The sequence below is a fragment of the Spermophilus citellus genome (assembly GCF_964194105.1).
Source record: "Spermophilus citellus genome assembly, chromosome: 3".
In the NCBI taxonomy this organism is placed as follows: Eukaryota; Metazoa; Chordata; class Mammalia; order Rodentia; family Sciuridae; genus Spermophilus; species Spermophilus citellus.
In genome coordinates this window covers 21,460,953-21,469,398 of record NC_138184.1, presented here as the reverse complement: position 1 = coordinate 21,469,398, position 8,446 = coordinate 21,460,953, and positions in this window count along the sequence as shown.

Here is an 8,446-nt window from a genome sequence, read left to right as displayed (position 1 = left end):
GCCATATAACAAGTCCTAAAATTCTTAAGAAAATTGAGCTAGGTGCAATGGTGCACTCCTGTAATCAGGCTCAGGAAGCTGAGGCAGGAGGATGGTGAGTTCAAAGCTAGTCTCAGCAGCTTAGTGAGGCCCCGTCTCAAAACAAAACAAACAAGGAACCAACTTTTAGTTTTATCAATTTTTTCAATTGTTTCTTTTGTTTCGATTTCATTAATTTCAGCTCTGATTTTAATTATTTCTTGCCTTCTACTTCTTTTGCTGTTATTTTGCTCTTCTTTTTCTAGGATTTTGTGATGAAGTATGAGATCATTTATTTGTTGGTTTTTTCTTTTTTTAAGGAATGAACTCCATGCAATGAATTTTCCTCTTAGAACTGCTTTCAATGTGTCCCATAGATTCCGATATGTTGTGTCTGTGTTTTCATTTATCTCTAAGAATTTTTTAATTTCCTCCTTAATGTCTTCTATAACCCATTGATCATTCAGTAACCTATTGTTCATTCTCCAAGTGATGCATGATTTTTCCTTCCTTCTTTTATCGTTGATTTTCAGTTTCATTCCATTATGACAGACCCTTAGCCATGCTAACGAAGAGAAGAAGAGAGAGAACTCAAATTACTAGCATACGGGATGAAAAAGGCAATATCACAACAGACACTTCAGAAATACAGAAGATAATCAGAAATTATTTTGAATCCTTATACTCCAATAAAATAGAAGATAGTGAAGGCATCCATAAATTTCTTAAGTCATATGATCTGCCCAGATTGAGACAGGAGGATATAGACAACCTAAACAGACCAATATCAATTGAGGAAATAGAAGAAACCATCAAAAGATTACCAACTAAGAAAAGCCCAGGACCGGATGGGTATACAGCAGAGTTTTACAAAACCTTTAAAGAGGAACTAATACCAATACTTTTCAAGCTATTTCAGGAAATAGAAAAAGAGGGAGAACTTCCAAATTCATTCTACGAGGCCAACATCACCCTGATTCCTAAACCAAAGACACTTCAAAGAAAGAAAACTACAGACCTATATCTCTAATGAACCTAGACGCAAAAATCCTCAATAAAATTCTGGCGAATCGGATACAAAATCATATCAAAAAAATTGTACACCATGATCAAGTAGGATTCATCCCTGGGATGCAAGGCTGGTTCAATATACGGAAATCAATAAATGTTATTCACCACATCAATAGACTTAAAAATAAGAACCATATGATCATCTCGATAGATGCGGAAAAAGCAGTCGACAAAGTACAGCATCCCTTTTTGTTCAAAACTCTCGAAAAAATAGGGATAACAGGAACATACCTCAACATTGTAAAAGCAATCTACGCTAAGCCCCAGGCTAGCATCATTCTGAATGGAGAAAAATTGAAGGCATTCCCTCTAAAATCTGGAACAAGACAGGGATGCCCTCTCTCACCACTTCTGTTCAACATAGTTCTTGAAACACTGGCCAGAGCAATTAGACGAAAGAAATTAAAGGCATAAAAATAGGAAAAGAAGAACTTAAATTATCACTATTTGCAGATGACATGATTCTATACCTAGCAGACCCAAAAGGGTCTACAAAGAAACTATTAGAGCTAATAAATGAATTCAGCAAAGTGGCAGGATATAAAATCAACACGCATAAATCAAAGGCATTCCTGTATATCAGCGACAAACCCTCTGAAATGGAAATGAGGACAACCACTCCATTCACAATATCCTCAAAAATAATAAAATACTTGGGAATCAACCTAACAAAAGAGGTGAAAGACTTATACAATGAAAACTACAGAACCCTAAAGAGAGAAATTCAAGAAGATCTTAGAAGATGGAAAAATATACCCTGTTCATGGATAGGCAGAACTAACATCATCAAAATGGCGATATTACCAAAAGTTCTCTATAGGTTTAATGCAATGCCAATCAAAATCCCAATGGCATTTCTTGTAGAAATAGAGAAAGCAATCATGAAATTCATATGGAAAAATAAAAGACCCAGAATAGCAAAAACAATGCTAAGCAGGAAGTGTGAATCAGGTGGTATAGCGATACCAGACTTCAAACTATACTACAGAGCAATAGTAACAAAAACAGCATGGTATTGGTACCAAAACAGGCGGGTGGACCAATGGTACAGAATAGAGGACACAGAAACCAACCCACAAAACTACAACTTTCTTATATTTGATAAAGGGGCTAAAAGCATGCAATGGAGGAAGGATAGCATCTTCAACAAATGGTGCTGGGAAAACTGGAAATCCATATGCAACAAAATGAAACTGAATCCCTTTCTCTCGCCATGCACAAAAGTTAACTCAAAATGGATCAAGGAGCTTGATATCAAACCAGAGACAAGGCATCTGATAGAAGAAAAAGTTGGCTACGACCTACACACTGTGGGGTCGGGCTCCAAATTCCTCAATAGGACACCCATAGCACAAGAATTAATATCTAGAATCAACAAATGGGACTTACTCAAACTAAAAAGTCTTTTCTCAGCAAAAGAAACAATAAGAGAGGTAAACAGGGAGCCTACATCATGGGAACAAATCTTTACTCCTCACACTTCAGATAGAGCCCTAATATCCAGAGTATATAAAGAACTCAAAAAATTAGACAATAAGATAACAAATAACCCAATCAACAAATGGGCCAAGGACCTAAAGAAACACTTCTCAGAGGAGGACATACAATCAATCAACAAGTACATGAAAAAATGCTCACCATCGCTAGCAGTCAGAGAAATGCAAATCAAAACCACCCTAAGATATCATCTCACTCCAGTAAGATTGGCAGCCATTATGAAGTCAAACAACAACAAGTGCTGGCGAGGATGTGGGGAAAAGGGTACACTTGTACATTGTTGGTGGGACTGCAAATTGGTGCAACCAATTTGGAAAGCAGTATGGAGATTTCTTGGAAAGCTGGGAATGGAACCACCATTTGATCCAGCTATTCCCCTTCTCGGTCTATTCCCTAAAGACCTAATAAGAGCATGCTACAGGGACACTGCTACATCGATATTCATAGCAGCACAATTCACAATAGCAAGACTGTGGAACCAACCTAGATGCCCTTCAATAGACGAATGGATTAAAAAAAAATGTGGCATTTATACACAATGGAGTATTACTCTGCATTAAAAAATGACAAAATTATAGAATTTGGAGGGAAATGGCTGGCATTAGAGCAGATTATGCTAAGTGAAGCTAGCCAATCCCTAAAAACAAATGCCAAATGTCTTTGATATAAGGAGAATAACTAAGAACAGAGTAGGGAAGAAGAGCATGAGAAGATGACTAACATTAAACAGGGATGAGAGGTGGGAGGGACAGGGAGAGAGAAGGGAAATTGCTTGGAAATGGAAGGAGACCCTTAGGGTTATACAAAATTACATACAAGAGGAAGTGAGGGGAAAGGGAAAAATAATACAAGGGGGAGAAATGAATTAAAGTAGAGGGGGTAGAGAGAGAAGAGGGGAGGGGAGGGGAGGGGAGGGGGGATAGTGGAGGATAGGAAAGGCAGCAGAATACAACAGACATGAGTATGTCAATAAGTAAATCAGTGGAAGTGTAACTGATGTGACTCTGCAATCTGTATACGGGGTAAAAATGGGAGTTCATAACCCACTTGAATCAAAGTGTGATATATGATATATCAAGAACTATGTAATGTTTTGAACAACCAATAAAAATAAATAAATAAATAAATAAATAAATAAATAAATAAATAAATAAACAAACAAACAAAAAAAGGGCTGGGATGTTGCTCAGTGGTTGAATGCCCCAAAGTTCAATCCCTGGTAACAACAACAACAACAACAACAAAAAAAAAAAAGATAAAAAGAAAAAAATTAAAAATTGAAATCATCAATGAAAATGGCAACATAAAATAAAAATCAATGACAAAAGCAACTTTTTGAAATACCCAAATATTAGGAAATCAAACATCATATTTCTAAACAACCTACAAGTCAAAGAAGGACACACACACACAGAAGAAATTAGAAGGTATTTGAAATGAATGGAAATAAACATACAATCAATCAAAATGTATGGGATGTGGCTAATGGGCTTCAAGGTAAATTTATAACTTTTAATGCTTAACCCAGAGAAGAAGGGTCTCAAAAGAAGAACAAATTATACTCCAAACAAATAGAAGAAAGGAAACAATATCACAGTGGAAATCAATAGAAACAAAATTATAGAGGAAAAACAATGAGACCAGAAGTTGATTCTTAGATAAGAAAACAAAATTTATAAACTGTTGCCTACACTGATGGTGGAAGGAGGGAGGGAGGGGGATGAAAGAAGGCACATCAGTATTAACCCAACAGAAATTAAGGTTTCTTTATTTATTTACTAAAATATTTATCTTTTAGTTTTAGGTGGACACAATATCTTTATTTTATTTTAATGTGGTGCTGAGAATCGAACCCAGTGCCTCACGCATGCTAGGCGAGCACGCTACCACTTGAGCCACATCCCCAGCCCAAAATTAAGGTTTATAAGGAAATGTTATGAACAACTTATGGCAACAAATTGGACATCTTAAATGAAATATGTACATTCTTAGAAACAGACAAATTAGGGCTGGGGATATAGCTCAGTTGGTAGAATGCTTGCCTCACATGCACAAGACCCTGGGTTCAATACCCAGCACTACCAAAAAAAGAAAGAAAATAACAAATTACCAACCCAATTCAAGAAAAAATAGAAAATCTGAATCGACCTATAATTAGTAAATAAACTGAATTAGTAATTTTAATAGACCTATAATAAGTGAATAAGTTGAATTAGTAATTAAAATTCACAGAGGTAGAATTTTAGAATTTACTGGTAAATTCTATCAAATATTTAAAGAAGAAATAACAACAAACACTCATAAGTTTTTCAGAAAACAGAGGAGGAGGGGACACCCCCTTCCTGATTCTATTAGGCCAGAGACATCATAACATATCCCATGAACATGAACAAAAATTCCTCAACAAAGCATTAACAAATAAAATCTAGCAACACATAGAAATGACCAAGCTGGATTTATCTTAGGAATGCAAGGTTGGTTTAGCATCTAAAAATTAATACAATATAGTCTTAATAAAGGACAAATATCACATAGTTATGTTGATACATGCAAAAAAAAAAAGCATTTGACAAAAATCCAACATGCATTCATGACAAAACTCTCAACAAACTGTAAGACAATTTTCCAGATAAAAACAAATGCTGTCATTTTCAGTGAACCATGCCAGGCACAGTAGTACACGTCTATAATCCCAGAGGTTCAAGAGGCTGAGGCAGGAGGATCGAGAGTTCAAAGTCAGCCTCAGCAACTTAGTGAGAGCCTGTCTCAAAAGAAAGAAAGAAAGAGGAAGGAAGAAAGAAAAAGTAAGGAGGAAGGGAGTAGAGAAAGGGAGAAGGTAACATTTCCAAGCAGAAAGAACCAAATGGACAAAGGCTTAGAGGTGTGAAATTTCTTAGAAATGAGAAAATAGGTGCTGTGATACACAGGGAGAATAGAAAGAGCAGGAAAGGAGGGCAGGGACCAGATCATGAGGGATTTAGGAGGCTGTATTGAAATCTTTGGACAAAGGATTAAGCAGGATTTATTTATTAGAGGAACAAAATGGACATGCTTCTTTGGGCCTAAATTAAATTTGGCATGTTTTGGCAACATTATAGCATACTCATTAAAAAAAAAAAGTTCATTAATATACTATTTACATTTGCCAGGTACTAACATTTCATATAAACTAAATCCCAGCAAGAGTGGTTCTCAAACTCTAACCTTCACCAAAGTCACATGGCAGTCTTTAAAAAGAGAAATTAGAATTTCTAATGCGGTGAATTTAAGGTGGAGCTGGATAATTTACATTTCGATCCAGTTCCTAGGAGAAACTCATGTTGCTGGTCTAGGAAGCTGGCTTTGAGAACCACTGCTTTTACATAAACCTTATAAGAAATATACCATTGTCCTCTCCATCACTCCCATTTTACAGAAGAGGAAAAGAACATCACACAATTTGCCCATGGCCACACAGCTTTTAGCAGTGGAGAAAGAACTCAAAGCCAGACAGCACCTGGCCCCATGCCAGATGCACTGGTTATAAACCAGCAGAATTAAGTACTGGTGTTTTCAATTCTTTTTAGTAAGTATCAAATATCAAAACTATATTCTCTCTCTCTCTCTCTCACACACACACACACACACACACACACACACACACGTGGTCTTAACTGATATTTAAGATAAAAGAGTTGTAATTGCAGTCCTGTTAAACATCTAGCTGCAAATTCATGGAATTCCAAGCCAAAATATCTTCCAAATTCCTAACCTACAGAAATTGAAAAAATAATGTTTTAAGTCACCAAATTTGGGGAAGTTATAAGATGTTAACTGATGCCCATGGGGTGGTGAGGGAAAGACTTTGAGAACTCTCTAGGCCATTCCAGTGACGTTATTTTTGGTCCAATTTAGAAGTGCATAAGTATTAATGTATAAATGACTAATTAAAAATGTAAAAAAAATCACATTAAATATCACAGTTCAAAATTAAACGGTATGTGAATATTCAATATCTGCTGTTTTAAATATATTTAAGTTAATTTTCTTTTAATTGTAGATGGACACACAATATCTTTATTTATTTTTATGTGGTGCTGAGGATCAAACCCAGTGCCTCACATATGCAAGGCAAGCGCTTTACCACCGAGATACAGCCCCAGCCCTTAGTTTTAATTTATAAAAAATTAAAATAACAATATCTAGTGAAGATAAACTTTGTTACATATGATGCTTTTGAGGGTCCCAAGATAAAAATGGCAATTCTTTCATGAATCTGCTTAATTTTCACAATCTGCTTGATCTCATTTGTAGCACCTCCTTGGTTTCCTTCCAATAAACAATCTCTTTCTTAAATCAGTGGCATCATGTTATTTTTGAGATCTGAATCAGAGACTGTAATACAAGCCTGCATGCTCCATCTTGTCATTTTTTTGTATAGTGCTGTATATCTAATTAAAGCTTCTTATGGTCCATAAAAAGACCTAGCATTAAAAAAGCAATGTGTGTTGGAGAAAGCCCCAGGGCAGATTGGAAAGGGGCTTCTTCATTAAAATAAGCACATTTGCTTAAATCCAAAGTTAAGTAATAATATATTAATTTGTACTTGAATGTGTTCAAATATTGCTCAAGCATAATCAGATCAAGTTAGCACATTTATGGTGTGGAATTGAAAACGGGTCACATTCTTGCCAGCAGTACTCCAGCATCCCAAGAAATACTGCAGATGAATAAATGATTTACCATGTAGCCTGTATCATATCTTCTAAACTGGAAGAGAATTGGAGCTGACTTTATTTAAATCAATTTATTATTTTGTCTCTTTTCACTTATGTCTTTGAAGCTCTTTTTTTTTTTCTCTTGTTTTCCTTTAGAGGATTTACTCAAAGTCTGAGTTACACAGTAACAATATAATACTGTTTTTTCAAGGGCTTATATATTATGATCATTGTTCTATGGTTACAGTTATTTCTCAGTGGCTACAGACCTGCTGGGGGTTAAAAGCCTTCTACCACTGGAATTCCCTTGGGAGATCATTTGCATGGTATTTCCTCCCTTTGGTTGGCTACAAGGTCCCCTGATTAGTAATTCCTCCCCAAGGAGAAAAGTGCATGGTCTTCCAGCAACAAAAGAATGAATTCCACAACTTCAAGTTAGGAGCTCTTGTTTAATATGCTGTTAAAGTAGAATTTCCATAGCAAAATGAGATTATCCTTTCTTGGTCTTTCAAAGTAAGAATGATCCCAAAGGTGGCACCTTGAGGAGCAGAGGCCTAGCCTGAAACTTTGCCTGGTGCATTCCCCCCGTTAATGTTAGGATTAGGACATTAGGGTAACTGGAAGTTATCCTTTAAGAAAGACACTTTATGTCATTAACCAGAGTCAAAAGGTTTGTGCCTCCTAAAAATCCACTCCTGCTTCCGAATCATCTTCAGATGTGCAAAGTTAATGCTGTAGAAAGTTTAAAAGCAAAAGCTTTCAATAGCTGCAGATCAACAGATTTGCTAAAGCCATCTAGATATCTGCCTCCAGTCAGCTCAACCAAAGTTGGAGCATCATCAAAGCAGCCTTTCTGTGCTTGTATCCTTTACTAGAGAAGCCTTTCTTGGAGAATGGGTGCAAAGAAGTGGGGGACACAAAGTGAAAAGGAGAAACCTGGCACCTGGCTTGTTAGGGCTTGATTCTAGGAACCCAGAAAGCTGGTCTTCATGGCATGCCATGCGTCCAAAAGAGGGAGCCGGAGTCCCCCTCCATCCTCTCCTGCCAATGCTAAAATTTTTTCCATCCCACCCTCCCGCGTGGGAACCGTGCTGCTGTACCACCCAAGGCCACAGGTTGCGTATTTAGCATTCCGGACTTCATGTGCTTTAATATTTCCACCC